We start from the raw sequence: 19,323 nt of genomic DNA on the forward strand, positions 1-19,323 counted from the left end.
GCCATCTGGGGAGTGAATCGGCAGATGGAAAACCTCTCTCTTTCTCTCTGCCTCTCCTTCTTTGTGTAACTCTGACTTTCAAATAAATAAATAAATCTTGAAAAAAAAGATTGATATTCTCAGATTTTTTTCTTAACAGGCAGAGTTTAGAAAGTGAAAGAGACAGAGAGAAAGGTCTTTCATTGGTTCACTCCTCAAGTGGCTACCATGGCCGGCATGCCGCGCCGATCCGAAGCCGGGAGCCAGGCGCCCCCCTCCCGGTCTCTCTTGCGGGTGCAGGGCCCAAGCACTTGGGCCATCCTCCACTGCCTTCTGGGCCACAACAGAAGGCTGGACTGGAAGAGAGCAACTGGGACAGAATCTAGCACCCTGACCGGGACTAGAACCCCGGGGTGCCAGCGCCACAGGCAAAGGATTAGCCTAGTGAGCCGGCTGATAGTTAGTTTCTTTCTTTCTTTCTTTCTTTCTTTCTTTCTTTCTTTCTTTCTTTCTTTCTTTCTTTCTCTCTCTCTCTCTCTCTCTCTCTCTCTCTCTCTCTCTTTCTCTTTCTTTCTTTCTTTCTTTCTTTCTTTCTTTCTTTCTTTCTTTCTTAACAATAGGGAACAGTTCATATGATTAAGAAAAATCAGAATAAACTCCATTGGTGCATGGAAAACAAGAGATTGTGCTTCCCAGAGCTATCTGTGCCATAGACAAAGGAGCTGGGCTGGTGGTGAGAGCCACACTCAAGATGGCTTCCCAGACAGCCTGCCCCAAAGGTTCTGGAAACTTCACTTTAGGTCAGGAGGGGCTTGTTTCAATGTAATAAGTAACAAGCAGTGCCACATATTCATTTTACTTTTAGTACCAATGTGTCTCTGAGGATGTTCTCCTAAATTATGAGTTATTTTTCTCTGAATGATTGGCACAAGTGCCCTTTCTTTTCCCCTCGCAGAGTTTGTTCCTTCATGTCTGCATTCAGAAACCCCTATTTTCCCTCATTGTACAATGATTGTGACTCTTGCATGCTTCATAGCTTCTCAGCATCTGCTGAAAGAATGAATAGATGGATGATGGATACATACATGATTAAAGCTACAACATTATGTGAATATCTGAGTTCAAGCAAGAATAAAAATTTCAGTAGGTTTTGAACACGGTTGAATGAACAGGATCCTTGACAGCAAAGATTTAATAGGAAAAGGGAGATCATGATACTCAATAATTGTTTTTCAGTTTTACTTTTATGATTCAACAGTACTATTTTTCTTCATGTATCAAGGCTTGAACATGAAATAGATATGAGGAAAATGAGGAGGGGGGGAACACCCAATTGCTTATCCCTTTGGTGTTATCCCTTTGGGATCTGAGGAAATATTTAAGACATTCTAATGCCATGCCTTTCATTTTAGGAAATACTGACCTAACTTGCATTCAAGACTATAAACTCATAGGATGCCCACACAAGCAGAGGGATGGGATACCTTGATGCAGGCTGCTGGTGTGCTCACACACATCAATCAATTTTGTTGAGTTCTCAGCCCCATGGCATGTTCCTTCATAACCCAATTTCAACAACCTACTCTTCTTAAAATGTTCTAACACACTATTTATATATGTTATTTATTTGAAAGGCAGAGATGAAGAGGGATCTCAGATCTTCTGTTTCATTCCTCAATTGTCTGCAATATCTAGGACTGAGTCAGGGAGAAGCCAAGAGCCTGGAACTTAATACAAGAGTCTCACATGGGTGGCAGGGAATCAACTACTTGCTGCCCCCCAGGCTGTACATTAGCAGAAAGCTGGAATAGAGAGTGGAGCTGGGCCTAAAACCTAGGTAGTCTTATATGTGATATGGGCATCCAGTGCTTTAACCACTGAGCAATACCAACTTCTCCCATTTCCTACTCTGAACATCAGCAGAAATGTAACAGGCCCAAAGCTGCCTTTGAAATTAGCATATGTCAGTCTGTGAATTGATTCCACTATGAGCACATGGCCTGGTCTAACGACTGCGTTCTTCTTTTGATTACTTCTCCCATATCTCCATAGTACTGTATCATTCTGGTAAGGGGAAATCTTCCTGCTGTCTATTCACAGTTCATTACTGAATTTTTTTCTGGGTCTGATACTTCCACATAAGTTCCCATAGCACCACCTTAGGATATGGACTGTACAGGTTGCCTCACGTTGGACCTCAGTGGCTGTACCAATAACTTGTTTGTTGGACTTTCGTGAAGTACAAAAGGCTCAACTCCCAGGACTCTTGGCTATTGCAGGGTCTCTGAAAACTAATTGAAGGTGGAAACATATGCCTCCCCAAAATATGCTTCTTGGCACAAACATTACCGTGATTGAAAGGAATGTAAAAATTGCAGATGCAAGAAGGGTATTCTAATTTTACTCTTTTTTCTTGAAAATAGCAGGCAAAATTCCCCATGTAAAAGTGACCTTCCCTGTAAAGTAGACAGGAAATATTCTTCAGGAGGGAATCATATCTGAAACAATTTTGTAAAGTCAGTCCTTGTTAAATAATTCTTACCTTCCTTTTTTTTTTAAAAAAAGATTTATTTATTTATTTGAAAGGCAGACTTACAGAGAGGCACAGAGAGAGAGAGAGAGAGAGAGAGAGAGAGATCTTCCATCTACTGGTTCACTCCCCAAATGGCCACAACGGCTGGAGTTGAGTCGACCTGAGACCAGAAGCCAGGAGATTCTTCCAGGTCTCCCTCATGGGTGCAGAGACCCAAGGACTTGGGCCATCTTATACTGCTTTCCCAGGCCATAGCAGAGAGCTGGATCGGAAGTGGAGCAGCTGGGACTTGAACTGGCACACATATGGGATGCTGGCACCACAGGTGGCACTGCAGGCTTTACCTGCTATGCCACAGTGCCAGTCCCCTCTTATCTTTGTTTAAACATCCTCACATAACTTAGCTTTGTACAATTACCTTTCTTTGTTCAATATGAAAACATTCAGGTTTTGCTACTTCTTCAGGTCTTCATTTTAACAAGGAGGGCTCTTGTGTGATATAAAAATTTGTATTATGTTTGTAGGTCTTTCTTTTCTTCTTTTTTTTTAAAATAATTTATTTAAAAGGCAGAGTGACAGGCCGGCGCCGTGACTCAATAGGCTAATCCTCCACCTAGCGGCGCTGGCACACCCGGTTCTAGTCCTGGTCGGGACGCCGGATTCTGTCCCGGTTGCCCCTCTTCCAGGCCAGCTCTCTGCTGTGGCCCGGGAGTGCAGTGGAGGAAGGCCCAAGTGCTTGGGCCCTGCACCCCATGGGAGACCAGGAGAAGTACCTGGCTCCTGCCTTCGGATCAGCGCGGTGTGCCGGCTGCAGCACGCCAGCCGTGGCGGCCATTGGAGGGTGAACCAACGGCAAAGGAAGAATTTTCTCTCTGTCTCTCTCTCTCACTGTCCACTCTGCCTGTCAAAAAAAAAAAAAAAAAAAAAGGCAGAGTGACAGACAGATCAGACAGATACAGATGGAGACAGAGAGAGAAAGACCTTCCATCCTCTGGTTTACTCTCTAAATGGCCCTAATGACGAGTGCTGGGCTAGGCCAAAGCCAGTTAGCTGGGAACTCTATGTGGCAAGGGTCCAAGTACTTGGTCATCATTTGCTGCTTTCCCAGGTGCTTTAGCAGGGAGCTGGATCAGAAGGAGAACAGCCAGAACATGAGCTGGTGCTCTGACATGGGATACTGGCATCACAGGTAGAAGCTTACCCCTCTGTTCCATGACGCCAGTCCTGGCTTTTCCCTTACTAATCTATTATATGTCAATTTAATTCTCAGGTCCAGATGATTATTCTGAGAAGAGAGAGGTCAACTTTTGCCTCTTCTACTTTGCCTAGTCACTAAACTCTAACACAGTCTGGTTTGTTATATTCTATAAAACTGGCACTCAGACTGTAATGCTACAGCAGAGATACCAAAGAAATACAAGAAGTAACATGTAAAATAAACTACTGTTACTCATTGCAGTTTGATAAACTCAGCTTTGCTTACCTGAGTTCGTTATATTGGGAACCAAGCATGATGGGTTGTCTTCCAGTTCTTCCATGGAGTGAAATAGATAAAATTCTTACCTGGTTATCAGGATCCATATCTGTCAAAAGTGTTTTCTGAATTCAGTTATCTCTAACATAAATTAGTAATATCACTAACATCTATGGTGTCTTATAGTTTCAATACTATACTGTAGAAAGTGAGGACTTCCTCTCATTTGAGCTACACATGATTTCTGCATATTTCTCCATGTATCTCCTGATTATATTGCTATCTCCACTCATGCTGATGTAATTGCTTTGCTATCAGACAGAACATGTACTCTACCTCTTCTTCCCTCACTTCACACACATATATTATCAGTAAATCTCTGCAGTCATCATTCAAGCTTTCCTTGTCATTGATTCCTAATTCTCTGTCAGATGAGAAGTTAAGGAAGACACTGTCCTCCTGGAGGCCCTCCCACAGCTCAGAGTTAACACAACTTGGAAATTACAATATGCTATGAACTGCTTCTAAAATGCATGAACTTTAAACTGCGCCATCACTAATGAGATAGTCTTCCTGCACTCTTCAAATGGAGTTTCTGAGACACAGAGTTGAAGAACCTATTTGAAGATCACGTAATTAATAAGAGGGTGGTCTGAGATTCAAAGCCGAGCAAAGTGGGCATCTGTCCATCTGGGTGCTATGCTCTGCTATCCCACTCATGGGCAGAGGAGTACTTGTAAATAACCTCTAATGAGCACATCACAAATATTGCTCGTTCCTTTCTTTGCAGCTTCTCTCATGACCTCTCCCATTCTCCCTTCCGAAGCATTTTTCCCCATCAGTGAAATCACTACCTTGTCAGATTATTTGTTTGATTCCTGAAAAAACCCATTTTCTCAAATAGAAACCCACTGAAGCAAAACTTAAATTCTAAATGTCACAGCTGCCAATTAGCAGTGTGACCTTTACCAAGTCACTCTGCCTCTCTGGGTCTCAGTTTTACATCCATGCAGCCTCCAAGATTTGCCACAGCCCAGTGATTTTTTTTATGATGATTTGAACAAAGAAATTCCACTTTTAGCATTTAAGAGGAAAGATTTGAGCACTGGAAGTTCATGAAATTATTTCCTTTAAATATTCATTGTCTTCAGATAAATAAATTTAGACACTGTGACAGGATTTAAAGTGATGAGTTTAAATTGTGTAGAATCTGTAGAGGCATGATAATAGGTTGGTGTACTCAGACAAGTTATTGAATGAATATTTTCTTCATTGCTAAAAAGAATGAGTGTTGGTGTAATGTTATCTTATTGAACAAATCAAGCATTGTCTGATCTGGCATATATCAATTATGAGAGAAACAATGCTTGAATTTTATAACAAATGAGGTAATGAGGTTGCAGAATAAAAACTAGGAATGAGTCACATGTGTATGCCTTGAGGGGTTAGAAATTCTGTAGGTTCTGCATTTCCAGGGATGCCACAGTGGAGTTTTCTTACCCAGTGGGGCCTCTTCCAGGTGTTCCACTTCTCATTCAGCTTCACTCCTGAAGCCCCACCTCCACCTCTGAAGTAGTTGCCTGATAACAGAAAGTCACTTACTTTAGATCATTAAATGCCTCCTGAAACTGAAATAGTCTTGGTAAGATCCCTTAACTATCCCATACACAAGTATTCAGGGTGAATTTTCAGTACTCTTCCTGAGTCTCCTGCATACCTTTTTCTTGGTTCCCACTGCTATCGTGAAAGTAGCATTCAATCATTTCAAACCTCCTTCCATTCTTTCTAGAGTTAATTGACTTATCACAAGCATTAAAATTTGTTTTGTCCTATGTAATACTAAGATGTAATTAATATGCTAACTGCAAGATATCTGCAAGCCAATTGTGAAAATTATTTTGAACATAGATAAGAACTTAATTTTCCTGCATTATATCAAATAAAAATGAATAGATTAGGGTAATGCAACATAAGCCATTTGAAATAAGAGCCTTAGGAGAGAAAGAAAAAGATGTAGAGCTGGTCAGTATCTTCTGAACAAGTCCCCTGCATACTTGTTACTTGAATCATTCCAAATTGTCATCACTATCACCATACTTCCTTGGGTTTGTGACATTTCTGCTCTAAGTTTGCTCACCCAACAACTGCATCAACAACACCTGATAATTGATTAAAAAATAAACAGATATTTAGGGCACTTCAGTTGTTCTAAAGTAGTGCCTGTATTTTTAAGACACTAGACCTATTTGTTAGAGGCTGAGAAATATGGTTGTGTGTTTCCAGTGGTCCACAGCACTGACTACCTAACATTTTTGGGGCACAGATTTTTGAGATGTGATATTTGTGTGTATATGTTTATGTGTTTATATATTTATATACATATATATGCACACACATAAACATATATATACATATATAATTTTCCCTGTACTTTAATATTTTATAAAAGCATTTACTGAATAGTCTCAGAAAATAAGAGGCAACATAGAGTCTTTTAGAAATACATGAATTGGCCGCGCTGTGGCATAGTGGGTAAAACCACTGCCTGCAGTTCTGGCATCCCATATGTGCACCGGTTTGAGCACCAGCTGCTCTACTTCCAATCCAGCTCTCTGCTATGTCCTGGGAAAGCAGTAGAAGATGGCCCAAGTCCTTGAGCCCCTACACATGGGTGGGAAGACTGGGAGGTAGCTCCTGGCTCCTGGCTTCCAATCAGCTCAGCTCTGACCACTGAAGCCAATTGGGGAGTGAACCAGCAGATGGAATACCTCTCTCTCTTTCTGCATCTCCCTCTCTCTGTGTGTAACTCTGACTTTCAAACAAATAAATAAATCTTTTAAAAAAAGAAATACATGAATGGATTTAAATTCAGGTACATGAATCATGCTGTGAATCTAGCCAACTATCCATGCCTCAATTTTGTCATCTGTGAAACAGAGATAAGAGCAGAAATTCATAGAGTAATTAAACAGATCAAGTTTGTGAAAATTTATAAAATTCTTAGGCTTATATCTAACATGTCATAAACACAATATGTGTTTGTTTTAAGAATTTCAATGAAGTATAATAATATAAGAGAAAATTAGCAATTGAATTTAGCCACAAATATTGATATGTGGATGCATTTTGAAATACAACAGAAGAAAAAATAGAATTCAAAATACAGTTCCTCATTCACTATTTCTTTTTATGTAAAGGAAAAGAAACTGTAGGAAAACATCACTATTCACATTTTAAAGATGTAAAAACTGAGGATGAGCAGTGGATATGACTACAAGCTATACACAAGCTGATTTAACACACACTGAGACCAAAGGAGTTAACACAAACTGAGACTAAAGAACATCACTTTCATTCAGTCCAGCATTTGCAAAATATTGATTATCTGTCAAGACCTTAATAAGCTTTGGGATTACAGAGAAGGCAATCTAAATTTAAAATGTATTTGAGATATATCATTTAGGAAAAGAATTCCAAGCTTAAAAACAATAGTAGTGAAAAATAACAAATACATGTTCCTATATAGCAAAAGAAATATGTTCAGCAGTAAGAAAATGTAGGAAAACTGTTTTTTAAAAGTGATGTTGTACTTTTATTTTTAATTTGTGGAAGAATGTCATATTGTGTTTTTAAAATGGCTTTGCCATTTTATATCCCCCGAAGTATTCCAATTTCTCCACTTTCTTGCCAGTATTTAACTCTTTAGTTTGTTTTTGACAATATCTACACTTACAGGCATAAGGTGATATCTCACTGTGATTTTACCCAAAATTAATGATATGGAACATCTTTTCATAATTTTCATGGCCATTTATGAGGTTTAACATACTTATTCCATCTTTGGAGAAATGCTTAAGTGATTATTCTCATCTTTAATTGTGGGTGTTTTTTTTTTTGGTTGTTTTTTTTTTTTTTTTTTTTTTGGTATTGAGTTAAAGGGAGTTCTTACCCCTGAGATTTTACAATTTTTTTTTTTATTTTGTAGGTTGTCTTTTCATTTTGCTGCTATTTCTTTTGCTGCAGAGACGCTCTTTAACTTGATGTAATCACTCTTTATTTTTGCTTTTGTTCCCTGTAGTTTAATGTCACACCCAAGAAAATCATTACCAAGATCAGTCTATAGCAGTTTTATGTATTTCTATATTTGTTCTGGGAATTTTATGGTTTCAGGTCTTCCATTTAAATCCTTAATCTATTTTAAGGCATGTGTGTGTTATAAGGATCCAATTTTATTCTCCGGAATGTGAATATTCAGTTTTCCCAGCACCAATTGTTGAAGGTACCATCCTTTCTCCATTGCATAGTTTTGGACTCTTTTTTGGTAGGTGTTTGGTGCCAATAGTTAAGTCCCTGTTTAGGATATCTTTATCCTCTATCTGAGATACTAGATTTAGGTCCCAGCTTCACTTCTTATTCCAGTTTCTTGCTAATGTACATCCTGGGAGGCAACAGATGACGACTCAAATATTTGGGCCCCTGGTACCCATAAGGGAGATTCAGACTGAGTTCCAAGTTCCTGACTTCAGCCTGGCCTAACCCTGGCTGTTGTTGGCATTTGGAGAGTGAACCAGCAGTTAAAAGATCTCTCTCCATATTTTTCACTGTCTTTTTCTTTGTATCTCTGCCTTTCAAATAAAAATGAATATGTACCTTTTTTTTAAATATCAACTAACCATATATATGTTGGTACTTTAAAGGGTTCTCTATTTTACCCCGTTAGTCTATGTGCCTGCATTTATGTCTGTGCCATAGGGCATAAAGTACTAGTATTAATATAATGCTACAACATTTTGAAATTAGCAAGTGTGATATTTTCAGATTTTTGTCTTGTTTCTAGAGTAATTTGATATATTTTTTGTTCTATCCAAATTTTAGGATTTATTTTTTTACATTTCTATGAGAAACGTCATTGTGGTTTTGAGAGTGATCGCACTGAATTTTTAAACCACTTTGGCAGTATAGGCTTTTTTTTTTCTAGAAAAGCCAGCATTAAAGCGCTTCAGTACAGTAATAAAACGTGAAAATCATATGTGGTGCTGGAGGGCAAGGAGGGCAGCAACACTTTCCCTCACCAAATGACTACACAGGACAGCACAGGAGTGCAAAGGGGCTGATGGGGAGAGCCAGGGAGCTGAAATCAACAGAGAGAGGTAAGCATCACAAACCAGGAGAAGCTGAAGCTGAAATGACCAGCATCACTTTCCCAAGAAAGCATTCGAGGGTGCATCGTGATGACTGAGTTTTCACTGGGTGATAATCTACACACAGCACCTTCAATTCGAACTTTCAATTAAAGTTTCATGAAATTTAGGAAGTGTTGGAGCTTGGATAGATAGGAGATTATAAACTTCTAAAAATCCATTAGAAAAACCATAGAAAGGGGGAAAAAAGTGCCAGTTCACAGGGAAGGTGTCAGTGATCCCTGCTGGTCCGGGGACAGTACCTATAGTGTCAGCATTGCAGGGAAAGTGAGCTGGTTTCAGAAGCTCAGGGCTTCAAGGGAAGCTGGGCTGCTGCTGGTAGAGGCAAAGGATCTCCCCTTCTCCGCAGCAGGACTGCTAACATAACTCAAAAAAGTCTCTCACATTGGAGAATAATTCAGCTCACAACAGCCTCTCAAACCAGCCAAGCTTTGCAGTGCAGCAGCAAGAATGTTTAAAAATAATACCTAAGAATTTCATCAAAAATAAAGTAAAATAAAATAACGATTTCTTACAAATCCCATCCTCTCTACACCAACTCCTACTATAAACTTAACCCATCACAGTTAATTCCTGAGAAGATACCTGTTTGGAAACTTAAATCCAAGCTTGAAACCAAATTTCATCCCCAAACTAAAACAAAACAAGTCACTTGAGGTTGATGGTGTCACTTGGAGAAATACACGTACAAGGAGGAAGGGGACAGGAAACGGGGGTGTCAGAAGCACAACTGATTGACCAGGCACATTCAGTTGAGCAGATGCTTGTGCAGAGTGCAGTGGATCCTCAGGCAAAGCTCTCTTTGGATTCTTGTGCATGACTCTGCAGCGTCAGACCACTTCATGGCAGATCCAAGAACAGGGAGCAAACGGAAGGAGGCCGTCCCAGTCAGTCCTGCTCCACAGCAAAGTGGAGAGTGGCATGTGGCGGGATGATGCCTGGGTACCAGGGGCACCATAGGCATAGTCTGGGGAGATGGGCAGGTTGGCTGTCTGACCTCCAATCATCTGAACAACCGCACCTTCTTAGCCTCAAATCATCTCGTGCTTACCCAGTATACATTTAAAGGGCTTGTTTCTGTCCCAGCAGGAATCAGATTTATTTCTACTTCAAGCATGCTTGTGCAGTGCACCAAGCAGGGCTGGTAGCACATCACCCTTCTCTGACAGAAGTGATCTCCATCTGAGCTCTCAAGACTGTGTTGGACGCTGGGAGAGTGTGGAAAAGGGCAGCGCGAACCCAGAGCAGACCTGGCCGAGGCTCAGGGACTCTGCTCTTCCAGTGTGAATAATGTGACAACATGGATCATTCTGATCCACTAACATGGGATGTCTTTCCATTCACCTGTGTTTGCTTTAAGTTATTTCATCTATGTTCCACAATGTTCCATATACAATTATTTCACTATCTGGTAAACTTTATTCCTTACTTATTTATTTGCAATATCATATATTCAAAAGAAGTTAAATCATGAAAAGATACCAGCACACTATAAACACTGCGTCATTATTCATATTATCCAAGATAGAGAAACAGCCCAAAAGATAAACAGTAAATGAATGAGCAAAGAAAATGTAGTATAACAGATTTTTCAGCATTAAAACTCATGGAAATTTCTCTGTTTGTGACAATGCGATCAATCTAGAGACAGTTACAGAGGATGAATTTTGCATGATTCTATTATATAAAGCATTTAAAATATTCAAGCTCGGGGCCGGCGTGGTGGCACAGAGGGTTAAAGCCCTGGCCTGAAGCACTGGCATCGCATATGGGCACTGGTTCTAGTCATAGGTTCCAGTTAGATACTCAATTGCTTCACTTCCGATCCAGCTTTCTGCTATGGCCCGGAAAGCAGTAGAAGATGGCCCAAGTCCTTGGGCCCCTCCACCCATGTGGGAGAACCAGAAAAAGCTCCTGACTCCTGTCTTAGGATCCTTGTGGCCATCTGGGGAGTGAACCAGAAGATGGAAGACCTCTCTTTCTGTCTCTACCTCTCTCTGTAACTCTGTCTTTCAAATAAATAAAATAAATCTTTAAAAAAAGATAGTCAAGCTCATAGAAGCAAATAATGACAGCCTCTAAAGCCTTGGAGTTGGAGAATTCTAGTTCATTGGATAAAAAGTTTGTTATAAAGGTTGAATGAGTTCTAGAAATTTTTCATAAATCATGGTTCCCATTGTTAACAATGTAACATTGGGCATTTTAAATTAAGTTGGTGGGAGAAATTTCTTTGAAATGGTCTTACCATTAAAAAGAAGGAGGAGGAGGTAGAGAAGGAGAAGGGAAGGAAAGAAAACCTGGGACTGGTGCTGTGGTGAAGTAGGCTAAGCCTCCACTTGTGGCGCAGGCATCCCATAAGGGCACCAGTTCCTGTCGTAGCTGCTTATGATCTGAGAAAGCAGTTAGATGATGGCCCAAATGCTTAGGCCCTTGCATCTGCATGGAGACCTTGAAGAAGCTCCTGGCTCCTGGCTTTGGATCAACTCAGCTCTGGCCATTGCAGCCATTTAGGAAGTAAGCCAGCAGATGGAAGAGCTTCTCTGTCTCTCCTTCTCCCTCTCTGTGTAACTTTACCTCTCAAATAAATAAATAAAATTTTAAAAAAAGAAAAAAAAAAGAATGCAAAAATGGATATTCTGGTGATAGTATTGCAGATATATATGTACATATATATATATATATATCTCAAAACTCATTCAAAAGTATACATCAAGTAAGTGTAACTTCAGTTATGTCAGTTCTATCTCCCTAAAGAGACTGCTGGCTGTGAAGAAAGGTTGGGTGAGAAAGAAACATTTTTCCATTGTTGATATTGATGTTCTTTTTGAGTTTTTTTTCCATTTATTAATTTTAGTAACAGCTTTGTTAAGATATAATTCATATATCACAGTGCTCAGCTTATAAATTATATAATTTGGTGCTATTTTGTATATCTGTAGGGTTGTATACGTATAATTACTGTGTAACTTTATATATTTTTAAAATCTCCCTAAGGGGGGTAAATCAGAAAACCAGTACCCATTAGGTATTATTTCTGACCCTCCTTTAATTCATAGGAAACACTGAACTATTTTCTGTTTCTATGAATTTGCCTTTTCTGTTCATTCTTTATGAATATGCATGTATAGCATTTTGGATGTTCATCTATTAATAGTTAATGGATATGAAATGTAATGCTGATGACAAATGTATCTTAAATCTATATAAGATCATATTTTTTGCAAATGCTCTCTAGAATATGCTATCCTGTAAATTGCTTACAACTTTTACACTTTGGAAATATCACTATTTAAATATGTACCTATAGAATGATAGATAGTTAATTTTCTAAAAACATTTGATGGCAAAGACTAGATGTAAACAGCATTGATCAGGGCTCATTCTCTCCAATTTCTTCCTGCAGGTCAAGGGGAATGAATCTACTTTAATCTATTGTAGACAAGTTGATTCTTCTATACATTCTTACTCGATTTTGTCCTACAACAGCCTCATTTATTCAATGTCCTCCTATTAGTGGGAAAGAAAATATACTATTTCATTCTAATAAGAAAATTATCAGTAATGATGTTTTAGCTCCTTTAAGAGTATTTTCAATTAGGAATTTAGTTTCCCTTGAGTGATAATCTCTAATATAAAAATATAGACTCTTATGGCAGCATGTTGAGAATAAGATTAGGCAGAGATTCATTCTCAGTGCTAACAAAATAACAAGCAACCTACTGCCCAGCTTGTTTGGCCTGCAACATCACACTTACTTATGAATAATGCAACGCAAAAACTAATATGCAGTCCACAAGTTTCTCAGTGTTTCCACATGAATTATCCCATTTAATCTTGTGTCACAGCATATCACATATCCCAGCCAGATAAAATGACTGTCAAGGACCATGAAGGAAACCAGGTACAGTTAATGATTGTGTTCTAGACCAGTCTGAACATATGTAAAGTATGTTTCATTAGAGCTCAAGTTTTACTTACCATGATTAATGTGACACATATCAATTATTCTTGCATTCAAAAATGTGAAGAATCCATACAGTTCAAGTTGTGCAGATCTGTGGAGGTATATGACTGTCTAAAGACCTTGAATACCATATTTATCCTCTGTCATGAATTCTGCAATTACAAAATGTCTATAGGTGACTTTGATGTGTACACCTCACCTATGAAAAACCCTTGGATTTAAGATGCTTTTGAATAAAACTACCTTTCAACTCATTAAGAATATCATTCACAAATAAAATAAAATTCTGTCCTCAACTTCATCCGATTTCTATTTTTCATGCAGACTGGAATAGTGGTCTGATTGAGATTTTTTTCCAGAGCCTTCCAATTGACAAAGCTAGAACCACTTAACAAATTACCCACTTAAGCAAATTAGTACTTCTATTCCTTTCTAAATTCATTATTACTTTGCTAGTGCATTTTCTTTGGACATTATGTGAAATAAATCAACATCACCTAAAACAACAAAACGAAGTGTATGGACATGCAGTTGAGGTTATTTTTAAGTGTACCCTGGCTTGAGATTCTATTATACTATGTTTTTATTTATTTATTTATTTGAAAGCCGCTGTTACAGAGAGACAGAGACAGAGAGAGATAGATCCTGCATCCTTGAGTTCATTACCAGATGGGTGGCAGGGGTCCGCATACTTGGGTCATCTTTCACTGTATTCCTCAGGGCATTAACAGGGAACTGGACAGGAAGTAGAGCAGCTGAGACTCGAATTGGTACCCATGTGGGATGCTGGCATAGCAGATGGCTGCTTTATCAGCTACACCACAATGCCAACCCCATGTTATGCTACCTAGATCTTGTCATTCTTGCACAAAGAATGGATTATTGTCAATGTGTCCCAGAGCCCATAATTCATTTTCTGCAAATTTGAACTTGATCATATTTTTAGTATTAATAAATAATGCCGAGAAAGCATTTGATAAAATACAACACCCGTTCATGATGAAAACTCTAAGCAAACTGGGTTTGGAAGGAACATTCCTCAATACAATCAAAGCAATCTATGAAAAACCCACAGCCAACATCCTATTGAATGGGGAAAAGTTGGAAGCATTTCCACTGAGATCTGGTACCAGACAGGGATGCCCACTCTCACCACTGCTATTCAATATAGTTCTGGAGGTTCTAGCCAGAGCTATTAGGCAAGAAAAAGAAATTAAAGGGATACAAATTGGAAAGGAAGAACTCAAACTATCCCTCTTTGCAGATGACATGATTCTGTATTTAGGGGACCCAAAGAACTCTACTAAGAGACTATTGGAAGTCATAGAAGAGTTTGGCAAAGTAGCAGGGTATAAAATCAATGCACAAAAATCAACAGCCTTTGTATACACAGACAATGCCATGGCTGAGGAAGAACTTCTAAGATCAATCCCATTCACAATAGCTACAAAAACAATCAAATACCTTGGAATAAACTTAACCAAGGACGTTAAAGATCTCTACGATGAAAATTACAAAACCTTAAAGAAAGAAATAGAAGAGGATACCAAGAAATGGAAAAATCTTCCATGCTCATGGATTGGAAGAATCAATATCATCAAAATGTCCATTCTCCCAAAAGCAATTTACAGATTCAATGCAATACCAATCAAGATACCGAAGACCTTCTTCTCAGATCTGGAAAAAATGGTGCTGAAATTTATATGGAGGCACAAGAGACCTCGAATAGCTAAAGCAATCTTGTACAACAAAAACAAAGCCGGAGGCATCATAATACCAGATTTCAGGACATACTACAGGGCAGTTGTAATTAAAACAGCATGGTACTGGTACAGAAACAGATGGATAGACCAATGGAACAGAATTGAAACACCAGAAATCAACCCAAACATCTACAGCCAACTTATATTTGATCAAGGATCTAAAACTAATTCCTGGAGCAAGGACAGTCTAGTCAATAAATGGTGCTGGGAAAATTGGATTTCCACGTGCAGAATCATGAAGCAAGACCCCTAACTTACACCTTACACAAAAATCCACTCAACATGGATTAAAGACCTAAATCTACGACCTGACACCATCAAGTTACTAGAGAACATTGGAGAAACCCTTCAAGATATTGGCACAGGCAAAGAATTTCTGGAAAAGACCCGGGAGGCACAGGCAGTCAAAGCCAAAATCAACTATTGGGATTGCATCAAATTGAGAAGTTTCTGTACTGCAAAAGAAACAGTCAGGAGAGTGAAGAGACAACCGACAGAATGGGAAAAAATATTTGCAAACTATGCAACAGATAAAGGGTTAATAACCAGAATCTACAAAGAGATCAAGAAACTCCACGAAAACAAAACCAACAACCCACTTAAGAGATGGGCCAAGGACCTCAATAGACATTTTTCAAAAGAGGAAATCCAAATGGCCAACAGGCACATGAAAAAATGTTCAAGGTCATTAGCAATCAGGGAAATGCAAATCAAAACCACAATGAGGTTTCACCTCACCCCGGTTAGAATGGCTCACATGCAGAAATCTACCAACAACAGATGCTGGCGAGGATGTGGGGAAAAAGGGACACTAACCCACTGTTGGTGGGAATGCAAACTGGTCAAGCCACTATGGAAGTCAGTCTGGAGATTCCTCAGAAACCTGAAGATAACCCTACCGTTCGACCCAGCCATCCCACTCCTTAGAATTTACCCAAAGGAATTTAAATTGGCAAACAAAAAAGAGGTCTGCACCCTAATGTTTATTGCAGCTCAATTCACAATAGCTAAGACCTGGAACCAACCTAAATGCCCATCAGCGATAGACTGGATAAAGAAATTATGGGATATGTACTCTTTAGAATACTATACCGCAGTAAGAAACAATGAAATCCAGTCATTTGCAACAAAATGGAGGAATCTGGAACACATCATGCTGAGTGAAATAAGCCAGTCCCAAAGGGACAAATACCATATGTTCTCCCTGATCGGTGACGACTGACTGAACACCAAGAGGGAAACCTGTTGGAGTGAGGTGGACACTATGGGAAACGGTGGCTTGATCAGCATAGCCCTGACTGTTAATGAACAACTTAATACATTATCCCTCTTAGTAGTTTTTTTATCTGTTCTACTTAATATGACTGGTTTAGATCTGTAATTGATGCAGTTATTCTTAAGTGTTGAAAATTAACTGAAATGTGATCCCTGTTGAACATGGTGGTGGGAATGGGAGAGGGAAGAGATGTATAATTTGGGACATGCTCAGGCTGACTTGCCCCAAGTGGTGGAGTTGGAAGCATACCAGGGGATTCCAATTCAATCCCATCGATGTGGCATGTACCAATGCCATCTCACTGTTCCAGGTGATCAGTTTCAGTTCACAGTTGGTCATGGTGGAGGGACTGGGAGTCAAAGGGAGCACACAGACAAGTCTAGTACCTGCTAACGCTAACCGATGGAGTAAATAAAGGGGAGAGTGATCCAACATGGGAAGTGAGATACCCAGCAGACTCATAGAATGGCAGATGTCCTAAATAGCACTCTGGCCTCAGAATCAGCCCTAAAGGCATTCGGAGCTTGCTGAAAAGCTCATGAGAGTATTTCAGGCATGGAAAGCCAAGACACTCTGGCAAAAGATCTCTGCGAGTGAGATCCCAGTGGAAAGAACAGGTCATCAAAGAAGGAGGTACCTTTCTCTGAAGGGAGGAGAGAACCTCCACTTTGACTATGACCTTGTCTAAACAAGATAAGAATCGGAGAACTCAGAGGGCTTCCATAGCCTTGGAAACTCATGACTGGAGCATAGGGAGATTACTGATGCCATAGACAGGAGTGTCAATTGGTGAAGTCAACAACAGGAGTCACTGTGCACTTACTCCTCATGTAGGATCTCTATCCTTAATGTGCTGTACATTGAGATTTAATGCTATAACGAGTACTCAAACAATATATTTCACTTTGTGTTTCTATGGGGGTGCAAACTGTTGAAATCCTTACTTAATGCATACTAAACTGATCCTCTGTAAAAAAAAAAAGAAATTATCAATTCCCAACTTGACTCTCACTGGGATTAAACATGACAATAGGTCTGCTCTGATTTCATCATCATTTAAAAAAAATCATCTATTATTTTTCACTTTATGTTTCTGTGTGGGAGCAAACTGTTGAAATCCATACTTAATGTATACTAAGCTGATCTTCTGTATATTAAGATAATCGAAAATGAATCTTGATGTGAATGGAAGGGGAGAGGGAGTGGGAAAGGGGAGGCTTGTGGGTTTGAGGGACGGTATGGGGGGGAAGCCATTGTAATCCATAAGTCGTACTTTGGAAATTTATATGCATTAAATAAAAGTTTAAAAAAAATAATTTTGCTTATTTTTGACACTAGATGGAAACCATTTTATGTACTCTGCATTATTAGAAAGAAAAAATGCAGTAGTCATTCTACCACCAACTGCTAACTGAAAAATAGGAATCACTCATTGGCTATTCTTCAAGTATAAATCAGTAAATTAATTGATAAAGGATATTTTGATCATTTAACTTGCAGTTCATAACTAAGATTATCAATCTGTATCACTATTTATTATTTTGGTATTTCATTTAGGATCAACTTACGTGAGATATTTCATGTATTCTTTTAATCCCAACATTATGAGTCATTCAGGAAGCAGTATCTTTTATATGGCAGCTTTCTGTTTTCACAGGTTTTTCCACTTAATACTGTATGTTCAGGCTTAAGGGAAGAAAAGAAAGTTTGACCAAGATGGTGTAATATGATCTTCCAGTGTTTGTCCCCCTGGACACTTAAAACAATTTGAACAAATGTCCACAGTCTTTTTATCTCCAAAAATGCCTTCAAAACTAGGGAATACATTACAATGCTTAATTGTACTACAGAAATAAGAAAAAAAATGAGTTGAAGGAGGTAAAAAGGACAATTTTACATAATTTAGGTCACCCGTCCCCCAAACCCAAACAGTGTGAAGAGTGATACGTTTTCTATTGGGGAAGAAGAAGGAAGTGAGCATGCAAATTTACCTTAGACCCCTTCAGGACACTGCTATGGACTAAGCCTTTTTAGACTGTCTCCAGTGTCAGGTTGGCTCGCAGAGCTCCAGGCTTCAGGCCTGCTCCATCACATGCAAACCACAGTAGTCTCAGGCTCCAGACTAGCTCAGTATCCTGCCCATTACAGTGTCAGATCAGGCCCCACAGATTCCAGGCATCCAGCCTGCCCTGAAGACTCAGGCCCACCTGAAGACAGGTTGGTCCTGTAGCCCTAGTCATCAACTTAGCAATGCAGAGACAATAGAGTGAGAAGACAACCTACAGGGCAGGAGAAATATATTTGCTAACCATACATCTGATAGAGTTAATATCCAAATATATGGAACCTTCATAATTCAATAGTAAGAAAACAAATACTCTGATTAAAAATTGAGCAAAGGACCAGAATAGACATCTCTCAAAAAAGAAGTGTACATAGCCAGTAGTTATATGAAAAAATGCTTGACATGACCAGTCATTAGAGAAATACAAATTGAAATGGGGGCGAGGCAGTACTTCACATGCATTATATTGGGTATTATAAAAATATGATCCAGTAAAATAAAGGAAGAAGATCAAGATATGAATTTTATAACTTGATGACTATAGTTAAAAAGGATGTATCATTTTCTTGAAAATTTCTGAATAGAATTTTATGTGCTCTAACCACAAAAACTGAAGAAGAAGAAATTAGAAAACCAAAAAACAGTGTTTGAGATTTGTGAGATGCTATCAAGCAACCCAAGATATGGGTCTTAGGAGTTACTGAAGGTGTGCAAAGAGATAATGGACTAGAAGGCCTATTTAATGAAATAATTACAGAAAACTTTCCTAATTTGGAGAAAGAAAGGGATATCCAAGTACAGGAAGCTCATAAAACTCCTAACAGACATGACCAGAAAAGATCTTCAGCATGACACATTATAGTCAAACTCTCCACAGTAAAATATAAATAAAGATTTTAAAATGTACAGCAAAGAAATGCCAGATTCTTTCAGATGATCTCCAATTAGACTCATAGTTGACTTCTCATCAGAAATCCTGTAGGCTAGGAGAGAATGGAGAGATATATTCCAAGTCTTGAAAGGAAAAATAAACATGTCAATCCAGAAAACTGTACTCTGCAAAGTACA

General features: G+C 38.9%; 1 long non-coding RNA gene across 1 annotated transcript in view; it reads right to left on the reverse strand.

The window, feature by feature from the left end:
• The window catches only part of LOC103347642 (uncharacterized), a 57,909-nt gene extending 38,810 nt beyond the window's left edge, over positions 1 to 19,099 (reverse strand). Inside the window, exons 1-3 of the long non-coding RNA XR_011386906.1 lie at positions 17,759 to 19,099; positions 5,487 to 5,566; positions 3,996 to 4,095 (exon numbers count right to left, since the gene is read on the reverse strand). This is a non-coding gene — a long non-coding RNA (uncharacterized lncRNA). The remainder of the gene's footprint in view (positions 1 to 3,995; positions 4,096 to 5,486; positions 5,567 to 17,758) is intronic.
• Positions 19,100 to 19,323: the final 224 nt, after the last annotated feature.

The sequence above is a fragment of the Oryctolagus cuniculus genome, chromosome 2 (genome assembly GCF_964237555.1).
Source record: "Oryctolagus cuniculus chromosome 2, mOryCun1.1, whole genome shotgun sequence".
Classification (NCBI taxonomy): Eukaryota; Metazoa; Chordata; class Mammalia; order Lagomorpha; family Leporidae; genus Oryctolagus; species Oryctolagus cuniculus.